The sequence below is a fragment of the Talpa europaea genome, assembly GCF_964194135.1.
Source record: "Talpa europaea genome assembly, chromosome: 6".
NCBI lineage: Eukaryota > Metazoa > Chordata > Mammalia > Eulipotyphla > Talpidae > Talpa > Talpa europaea.
In genome coordinates this window covers 95,244,588-95,252,892 of record NC_140072.1, presented here as the reverse complement: position 1 = coordinate 95,252,892, position 8,305 = coordinate 95,244,588, and the positions used below count along the sequence as shown (strand labels likewise).

General features: G+C 39.1%; 1 pseudogene across 1 annotated transcript; it reads left to right on the top strand.

Annotated features, from left to right (window-relative positions):
• The first annotated feature begins 6,274 nt into the window (after positions 1-6,274).
• Positions 6,275-7,112, top strand: LOC311171847 (annexin A2-like; annotated as a pseudogene). Its single transcript has one exon. The product of its transcript is annotated as an annexin A2-like (transcript).
• The last annotated feature ends 1,193 nt before the right edge of the window (positions 7,113-8,305 follow it).

Here is an 8,305-nt window from a genome sequence, read left to right as displayed (position 1 = left end):
CCTAATTAGCCTCTACAGGTTTTAAATATGGTCTCTGCTCTACTTATTCTCCAGATTATATATCAATGCCCACATGTGCAAAGGAACAGTCTGATTACTCTGGTGTTTTCCCCCTGTGCAATTCAAGTACCTTCATTTCACATACAATAATACCAAATCCTATAGACTTTCAGAGAGGTGCAAGGTCACACAGCAGAAATTCTGAGTTAAACACTGACGGAGTAACAGAACCTGATCTCTTCTGCACCATGCTACACTGCCTCTCAAAATTGTACTTCTACAAATATCCAACATGAACTTAACTGTGCATGATTCCTTGGGAGAATCAAGGTAATACTAGAAAGGATAAGACACTTGACTAAAGTCAAAAGTATAAGAACAGAGATATTAATTCAGGTCCATCTAACTTCAGCAGAACTGTCCTCTTCAATCATTTATTCACAAATATTTAAGCACCCTGCCCTAAAATCTCTTTCCACAGCATCCTTATAGTTTTTTTCATTTTATGTTGCCTTGTACTTGATTTTATTTTTTTTGTACTTGATTTCTTGTTCCACATTTCAATGCTGTCTCTTCAAGTACCTTTTAGAATCTTAAAGAGAATAGATCAACACCTTTATATGCAGGGATCAATAAACATTAAATGAATAGATGATATTAAAAGGATAGTAAAACCTATTCTATGTAAAATGGAAGCATTTTAGTGTGCTGGGGAAAGGCACAACAATTTTGAATTGATGTTTTACAAATTAGCTTTATTAAAATAAATCAGTTATCTTTTTGTGAATGTTATAAAACAGAACATAAATTTGTGTGATTATTAGACTAGTTGCAATAGACATCTTTACACCAAGTAATGTTCTCCTGCAATCGACCTCTTTACACTAAGGCTTAGATCCTCTGGGAGTACGCCTTGGGTCTCACTGTTACTATAAGAGCTTCATTGAAACACCAGAGAGACTGACTGTGATAATCTCCACTCCATTTCAGTAACATAAGAAGCTATTAGAAATATTGCCCCAGAACACCCGAGATGTTTTAAAAAACGACTAGAAGTTAAGTAGTCACTTTAGCTGAATTTTGTCATCTAAGAATTAAACTTGAATACAAAGGCACTCAAACTGAGCTGCATTTTCCCTATCCATCCATGCTCAGTTTTCACTATATTCGTAAACGAAAACACAAAGTCTTCAAGTTATCGTCGTGCCTAAGAAAACATTTCCAGTCCTACAGAGGACTACTGCCATTTATCCAAAAGACCACTTAAGGTAATACATTTCGCTGTTCCTTTCTAGCCAACTTATTAACAGGTGTTAATCTATACCTATATTAACAAGTTTAACTTCTCCCATGTTCTCTTACCTTCCTGTCCCCAGTTATGTGAAACTAGATATTAAAGTAAAATTAACAAATCAGTTACTTAGGAGACAGAGAAAGAGAAACCAAAATCCTAGAAAACCCACCTAATAAATAATCAGTGCCTGATTAGGAGTTTGCAATGAAATTGTATTGCTCTGGACAACATGTATGGACAAGGTTATGGAGAAATCAGAATACTTTTACGTTGCTGGTGGGATGTAAAACGATGCAGCTACTTCAGAAAACAGTTCAGCAGTTCCTCAAAATATTAAATATGGAGTCAGCATATGATCCAGTAATTCCACTCCTAGGTCTATACCATGGAGAACTGAAAACATAGGTGCATACAAAAACATGTACATGTGTGCTTATCGTAACATTACTTCTAATAGTTAAAAAGTAAAAACAAATCAAATATCTATCATTTAATGCAGACTCAAACTAAATATGATATGCCCATAGATTTGAATATTATTTGGCAATAAAAAGGAACACTGATCGGTATTACAACATAAGTGAACCTTGGAAATATTATCCTACCTGAAATAAGGCAGTCACAATTGCCACATACTATAAGATCTCATACAAAATGTCAAGTATAGGCAAATTAAGAGACTGAAAGTAGACTAGTAGTTGCCAGAGGCTGAGGGAAGAGGAAATGAGAAACTTTAAAAACTATATTGTCCACTTCACATCAATTTATTATAAGCCATCCTTACACGACGCATTGTTTTACCTCCTGCTCCGATAAGCAAGCATTTTGCAAATATCCTACAGACAAAACCATTATGAGCACTTTGTATAAATACAGATCAGATCAAATCATTGATTAATGTCTTGCAGATTAGATTTCACATACCTTTAAGTGGCTACAATTTTTTAATAGTGTACAAATGATTCAGCCATAGAATAAATATTAAGTGTTAGAGAGGAAATTCTTGTCCTTCCAACTTAATGCAGCAGGCCAAATCAGTCTACGGTGAAACACTGACAGCGCAGGACCCTAGCTCTAAAATGGTAATAGGCTAAGAAGACATTAAATAATCATCTTTTTAAAAATCACCTGAAGGGGAGAGGTTGGATGAACCTCATCAATCCATTTCCAGGGTCATGAATTACTCAAGCACCATCCAAGTTCCCACCTGCCCAAGTCTCCCCTATCACAGGGCCGTTGTTCCACTAGTTGCTTTAGGAACCCTCCTCTCCGGTTCCTGCCCTGTTCCTGCAGCCCACGAGGAAAAGAGAAATTTCAAAGTGACTTTAACTGCATGAAATTTTCTTTCTTTCTTCTTTTTTTTTTCAACACCATATATTTTGAATGACACAACATTCCAGGCACCTGTGTAGTTAAGGTGCACTTAAATAATTTTCTACAGGCTATTCCCCCCTCCTCTATGATTTCACTTTCTGAGGTTTCAGTTACTCATTCAATCGCAGTCTGAAAACAATACATACAATAAGACGTTTTGAGAAAGAGATCACATTCATATTACTTTTATTACAGCATATTTTATAATCCTATTATTAGTGATCAGTTTGTTATTAGCTGTTAATCTTTTACTGCATCTAGTTCAAAAGTAAACTTTATCACAGGTGTGCAAGTATAAGAGAAAACAGAATACACAGGGTTGTGTACATTCCTTGTGGTTTCAGACATCCCCTTGGGGTGTCCGCCTTGAATATGGTGGTGACTGCTATATCGGCAGCCACACATAGTTTGCACTTCAGCCCACTCCCTGAATGACTACAATTCTACCACTCTCAAATCTCTGTTCTGCAAGAACCCTCCTTGTGTGGGAGTGAAGCTGCTAGAGTTCATGTTAGTATAAGGCAGCAAAGAGAAGTGAATGAGGCCCCATCAAGCACCCTGCTGCTGAAACATGGAAGCAAAGATGGGAAGATGAACAAGAACAAGAACTTGACTCTTCTCAATAGTTCCCCAATGTAAACAAAGCCTTCAACAGTCTTCTGGAAACCACATCTCAGTACTTCCAGAGATTCACACCACAGCCTTGGAGATATTAGCCTTCCCCATCTCTCTCTTAGGGACTCAGCAATTTTCTTTTCCTACTCTCCAGTCTTTGGACTTATTCTTTCATGTCCACTTCCTCAGAGCTATAGAGCCCTTCTAATCCAGTCCTGCTATAATTTTTCCACCTTTCTACTCTCCAGTGCCCAACTGCCATGCACACAGGTCGTTTCCTGAAGTCACCCCAAATCCTGTTCAACAACTTTCAATGACTCTGCTTGCTTCCTGGATGAGAGCCATCAGCACTCTCATCATTCACACCACCATTACTTTCCTTTTCTTTTTTTTTATTTCTTTATTTCTTTTTTTTTTTTAAGATTTATTTATTTATTTATTTATACAAGCACTGGGTATAGTCAGAAGTGCGGCAGGGTAAGAGAATTCACCAGAGCTAGAGCGGGTAGTAGAAAACGCAGAAGGACTGAAGTACACTGCTGAGGGGAGCAGCGGGCGGCAGGAGAGGTCTGCGCGCCATGTGGGACCCTCGCCGGCAGCCAGGGATTGGACCAGCACTGCAGAGGCTGTGAGCAGCTTCGCAGCCCAGCGCTCAACCGCTGCGCCACCGGGGAGGCCTACCACCATTACTTTCAACTGCTTTCAAAAATTTAAGGAGCTTCTATAATGTGCAAGGCACAGTGCTTGGTGATTTGACAACAGTACAAAGAATAAACAATCACTTTAGCTCACACTGGTCACGTACAGATGCTCCAGGTTCAGTCAACTTTGACCACCTGTTTGTCTCTGAAAGTGCTACCCAAGTGTCCATCACATCAAAGACCTACTAACAGCCAGAACCCCCAGTCTTGACTCAAAAAAGACACCTGTGTTAATGAAATAGAATGAGCAGGCACAAGGTGAGAGCTTAGGCCATAGGAACAGCTAGAGTTGAAGAGAAAGTGTTGGAAACCACCTTCCTAAAGAACACCTATAGTTAGTGTAAGAGGAGAAGGAAAAGGAAAGGCTAGCACAGAGACCAAAAGGACAGAAGTAGGGTGAGGTGAACAGTTACCAAGTACAGTTTTATGACAAAAGTAGAAATCAACAATGGTCAGGGTTGCGGAGAATCGAACATTACCAAGAGAAGGTCCCTGACTTGAAAGTTAAGAAATCACTGTTTTAACTTAGAATGTAGTTTCATTCCTAGGATGAAATCCACCAAATTATGTCAAATGCAAGGGTTGTAGAAATAAATGCACAGTGAGAAAGTGGAGTAGCTATTTCCCATGCCCCTGCCAAATTTATGGAAGAGGAGGATGGAAAGATAGAGGGCAGTGGTTGTTGAGTTAACAAAGCTAGCTGAAAACTGGAGAAAGCTAGGACTGCTCAGAAAACTGCTGCCTGACAATGGAGAGCTGTAATTCATTCATCCGACTCTAAAAATGACTCATGCGTAACTTTGGGACCAGGATGATTCTGTGATAGAAAAAGAGGTCTGGTTTTGCCTGTCACTTTTCCCTTTCTGTGGACTGAGGAATGAATGGGCTCTGAAAGCTGGCAGTGCATGATCAGTGACAATACAGGTAACACTGCCTTCAAAAAGCAGTTTCCTGCCAAAGTGTCACAATATAAAACTTGGTGTTTGCTCGATCAGCCTTCTAAAGGAAAAAGATTCATGAAAGGCTCTTTGTTTATTCTGCTCTGTTTGGATAAGCCCACACCTACACATCTGACCCGTACTAAGGCTCTTTTAAATAACAGCATATTAAGTGTCACTTTATAGAAATGAAATCACTCTCCTGGTAAATTAGCCAATTAGTATTTCCTGAGCATATACAAAAACCAAATGCAACCTATTTGCCACCCTAGCTTTGGTATTGGTTTCTTTCTTTTTTTCTCAATTTGACTGATTCTTTTCAATATTTGTTGCCCATTTTCAAACAAGTTGCCCTGTGAAACACTTCTCTCTAAAGCCTATACTTGTCATGCAGAAATTTAATGTGCCTGCCTTACTTTGGGTTCCTGCAATTCAAGGTAGAGAAATTCTGAAAGTAACTTATCTCCAGTTATCAGGCCTAGAGCAGTGGCATGATTTGGACCCTGATGAGAACCTAAAATCATTTAAGCTGGAATCTTAAATCAGAATGCCTTGTTGAAGTTCTGTTTATGTTCTGATCTAGACTTTAGAGTATTCCGTCATCGGTTTTGCTGGGTTGTTGCTACTGTTCCCCTCCCACAGCCTTTCTAGTTTGGAAGGCTATTATCAGCCCTGTGCAAACATGATGTGCGGCTCTACTATTTCCTTGACATATCCTGAACCTCAGCAGAAATGTTAATTTCTAATGGATGACGTGGCATCTAATTTTCTTGTGATTACTCTCTAATTTTCTAGTTTAACAGGGGAAGGCAAGATGGTGGTGGTGATGGTTAATTTTATGTGTCACCTTGGCTGGGCCATGATGCCTAGCTGTTTGGTCAACTGCCAGTCTAGATTTTTTTTCAGATATGATTAGCAGTTAAATGAGCAGACTTTGAGTAAATCTGACTATCCTCCAAAATGTGGACAGGCCTCATCCAGTCAGTAAACTTAAAATACTGAATTCCCCAAATAGCAGGAATGTGGCCTCAGAGTTGTCTTCATATTCAAGATTGCAACATCAAGTCCTATTGTTAGAATTTCCAGGCTGCTGATGAGCTGTCCTCCCCATTTTGAAATTGCCTGCCCCCTCAACTATGTGTTCTTTCTCCCTCTCTTTCTCTCTCCTTTCTAGATAATTAGAAATCTTCAAAAAAAAAAATGTATCATATTATCCTGGAAATGCTATGCCTATTATGTTATAAAGTAAGGTTTGTTTTAAGATTTCTGAAATGAGACCATATATTAAAAGACGTTAGAGCTCCACATCTAGGGATGCACAAGTTCTTGGCACCCACCCAGCTGCTTTCAAAATGTTTACTGTTCATGAAATTCTGTGCAAACTGATGGTTGCCTTTGTAAAGGGTAAAAGGGCAGAGGAGGGCTCCGTCATTAATTATCACGCTCCACCAAATGCATATGGATCAGTCAAAGCATATACCAACTTCATTGTTGAGTGGGATGCTTCGAACATTGAAACAACCATGAAGACCAAAGGTGTGGATGAGGTCAACATCAATTAACAGTTTGACCAACCACAGCAATCAACAGAGATAGGATATTGCCTTCATCTACCAGAGAAAGATCAAAAAAGAAACTTGCATCATCACTGGTCAGTCTTGTCCAGCTACATGGAGATGGTGAATTTCAGCCTATTGAAAACACCAGCTCAGTATGATGTTCTGATGCTGAAAGTCTCCGTGAAAGGATTGGGAACTGATGACAAGCCCCTCATTGGGATTATTTGCTCAAGGACAAACCTGGAGCTGCAGGAAATTAAGAGTCTACAAGACAGATCTGAAGAAGGATATTATTTCCTATACTTCTGGCAACTTTGACAAACTGATGGTTACCTTTGTAAAGGGTAGAAGGGCAGAGGAGGGCTCTGTCATTAATTATGAACTGATTGACCAAGGTGTCCAGGATTGCCATGACACTGAAGTGAGAAGGAAAGGAACCAATGTCCCCAAGTGGATCAGCATCATGACCAAGTGGACTGTGTGTCACCTCCAGAAAACATTTGAAAAGTTCAAGAGCCACAGTCCTTATGACAAGGAGGAGAACATCAGAAAGGAGGTGAAAGGTGATGTGGAAAATACTTTCCTGAACCTGGTCCAGCGTACGAAGAAAAAAACACCAATGTTTTGCTAGCAAATTGCACGATGCCTTAAAGGGCAAGGCACCTCGTAATAAGGTCCTGATTAGAATCGTGATCACTCGCAGAGACTTGGACATGGTGAAAATCAGGTCTGAATTCAATAAAAATTACGGCCATATCAATATCCACAAGATACCAGGGCAACGCAAGAGGCACCACTGTACCTGTGCAGTAGGAGTGACTAAAGCCTGAGGTGTCTCAAGTGTCCACGAGTGGAGCCCTGGGCTTCCAGTTGACAGTCCTAGAAATCAGCTTATGTTAGCCTCTGAGTCCCTCCCTGTGAAAATGATCATAGCACTGCCCCATCCTTGTTTGCGTAGCCTAAGCACTGCCTAACATCTTGTCTAGTCTCTCCTTTCCTTTTAACAAAGAAATGAACATTCCAAGGAGTTGGAAGAGGAATCAATGATATGAAACACTTCGCCTCTTGTACACTGTCATAAACAGATGAATAAATTGAATTTTTATTTTAGACATAAAAAGTAAATAAATAAAAGATGATACACAAAATTGTTAATAATCATGTCAAAAATTATAGAAGACTACAAATGGATTTAAAATTTAAGAAGCAATTATCTCCAGAGGCAATAAAAAAGCCAAAACTTAACTTTGCTCTTTCAAATGTCAGCATCTTAATTCTCTGGACTGGATTGTTTCTTATTGAATAGACTTCCAGATAACTTTAAATTGTAGCCTCGAATCAGGAAAATCCAAATTATACACCCCTAAAAAAAAAAAATCATGCTCATGGTAGAACAATCCCAACAGATAAAATCCCCTGTGAAAAAAGTCTCTCTTACAAAGTAAGCAATAAAATTTTACTGGGTGCCTATCATGTGGGTTGGGAACTAGTATAAACAAAAGCATTTATTGTATAGTCTTTTGTAACACAAACTAGCATCTACTCAGTGCAACAAAAACAAATGTTAAATCAGGTGCACTGGGCTTCATTATTAGGAAAGGATTATACTGAGTTCCATAAAGGTGGGGAAAGGGAGGTTGGGCTACCCTAATTGGTAATAAAATGCAGAGTAGGACCCTAGAGAAGCAAAAATTAATGAAACATGGATGCACTTTCAAAAGACTAATTCCTGGTGCCCACCCTGAAAGGTGTTAGCAAATCCCCAACAAATTAGTTCTATAATAGTAAATTATATAACTCTATAAATTATAGACCTCTACAAAT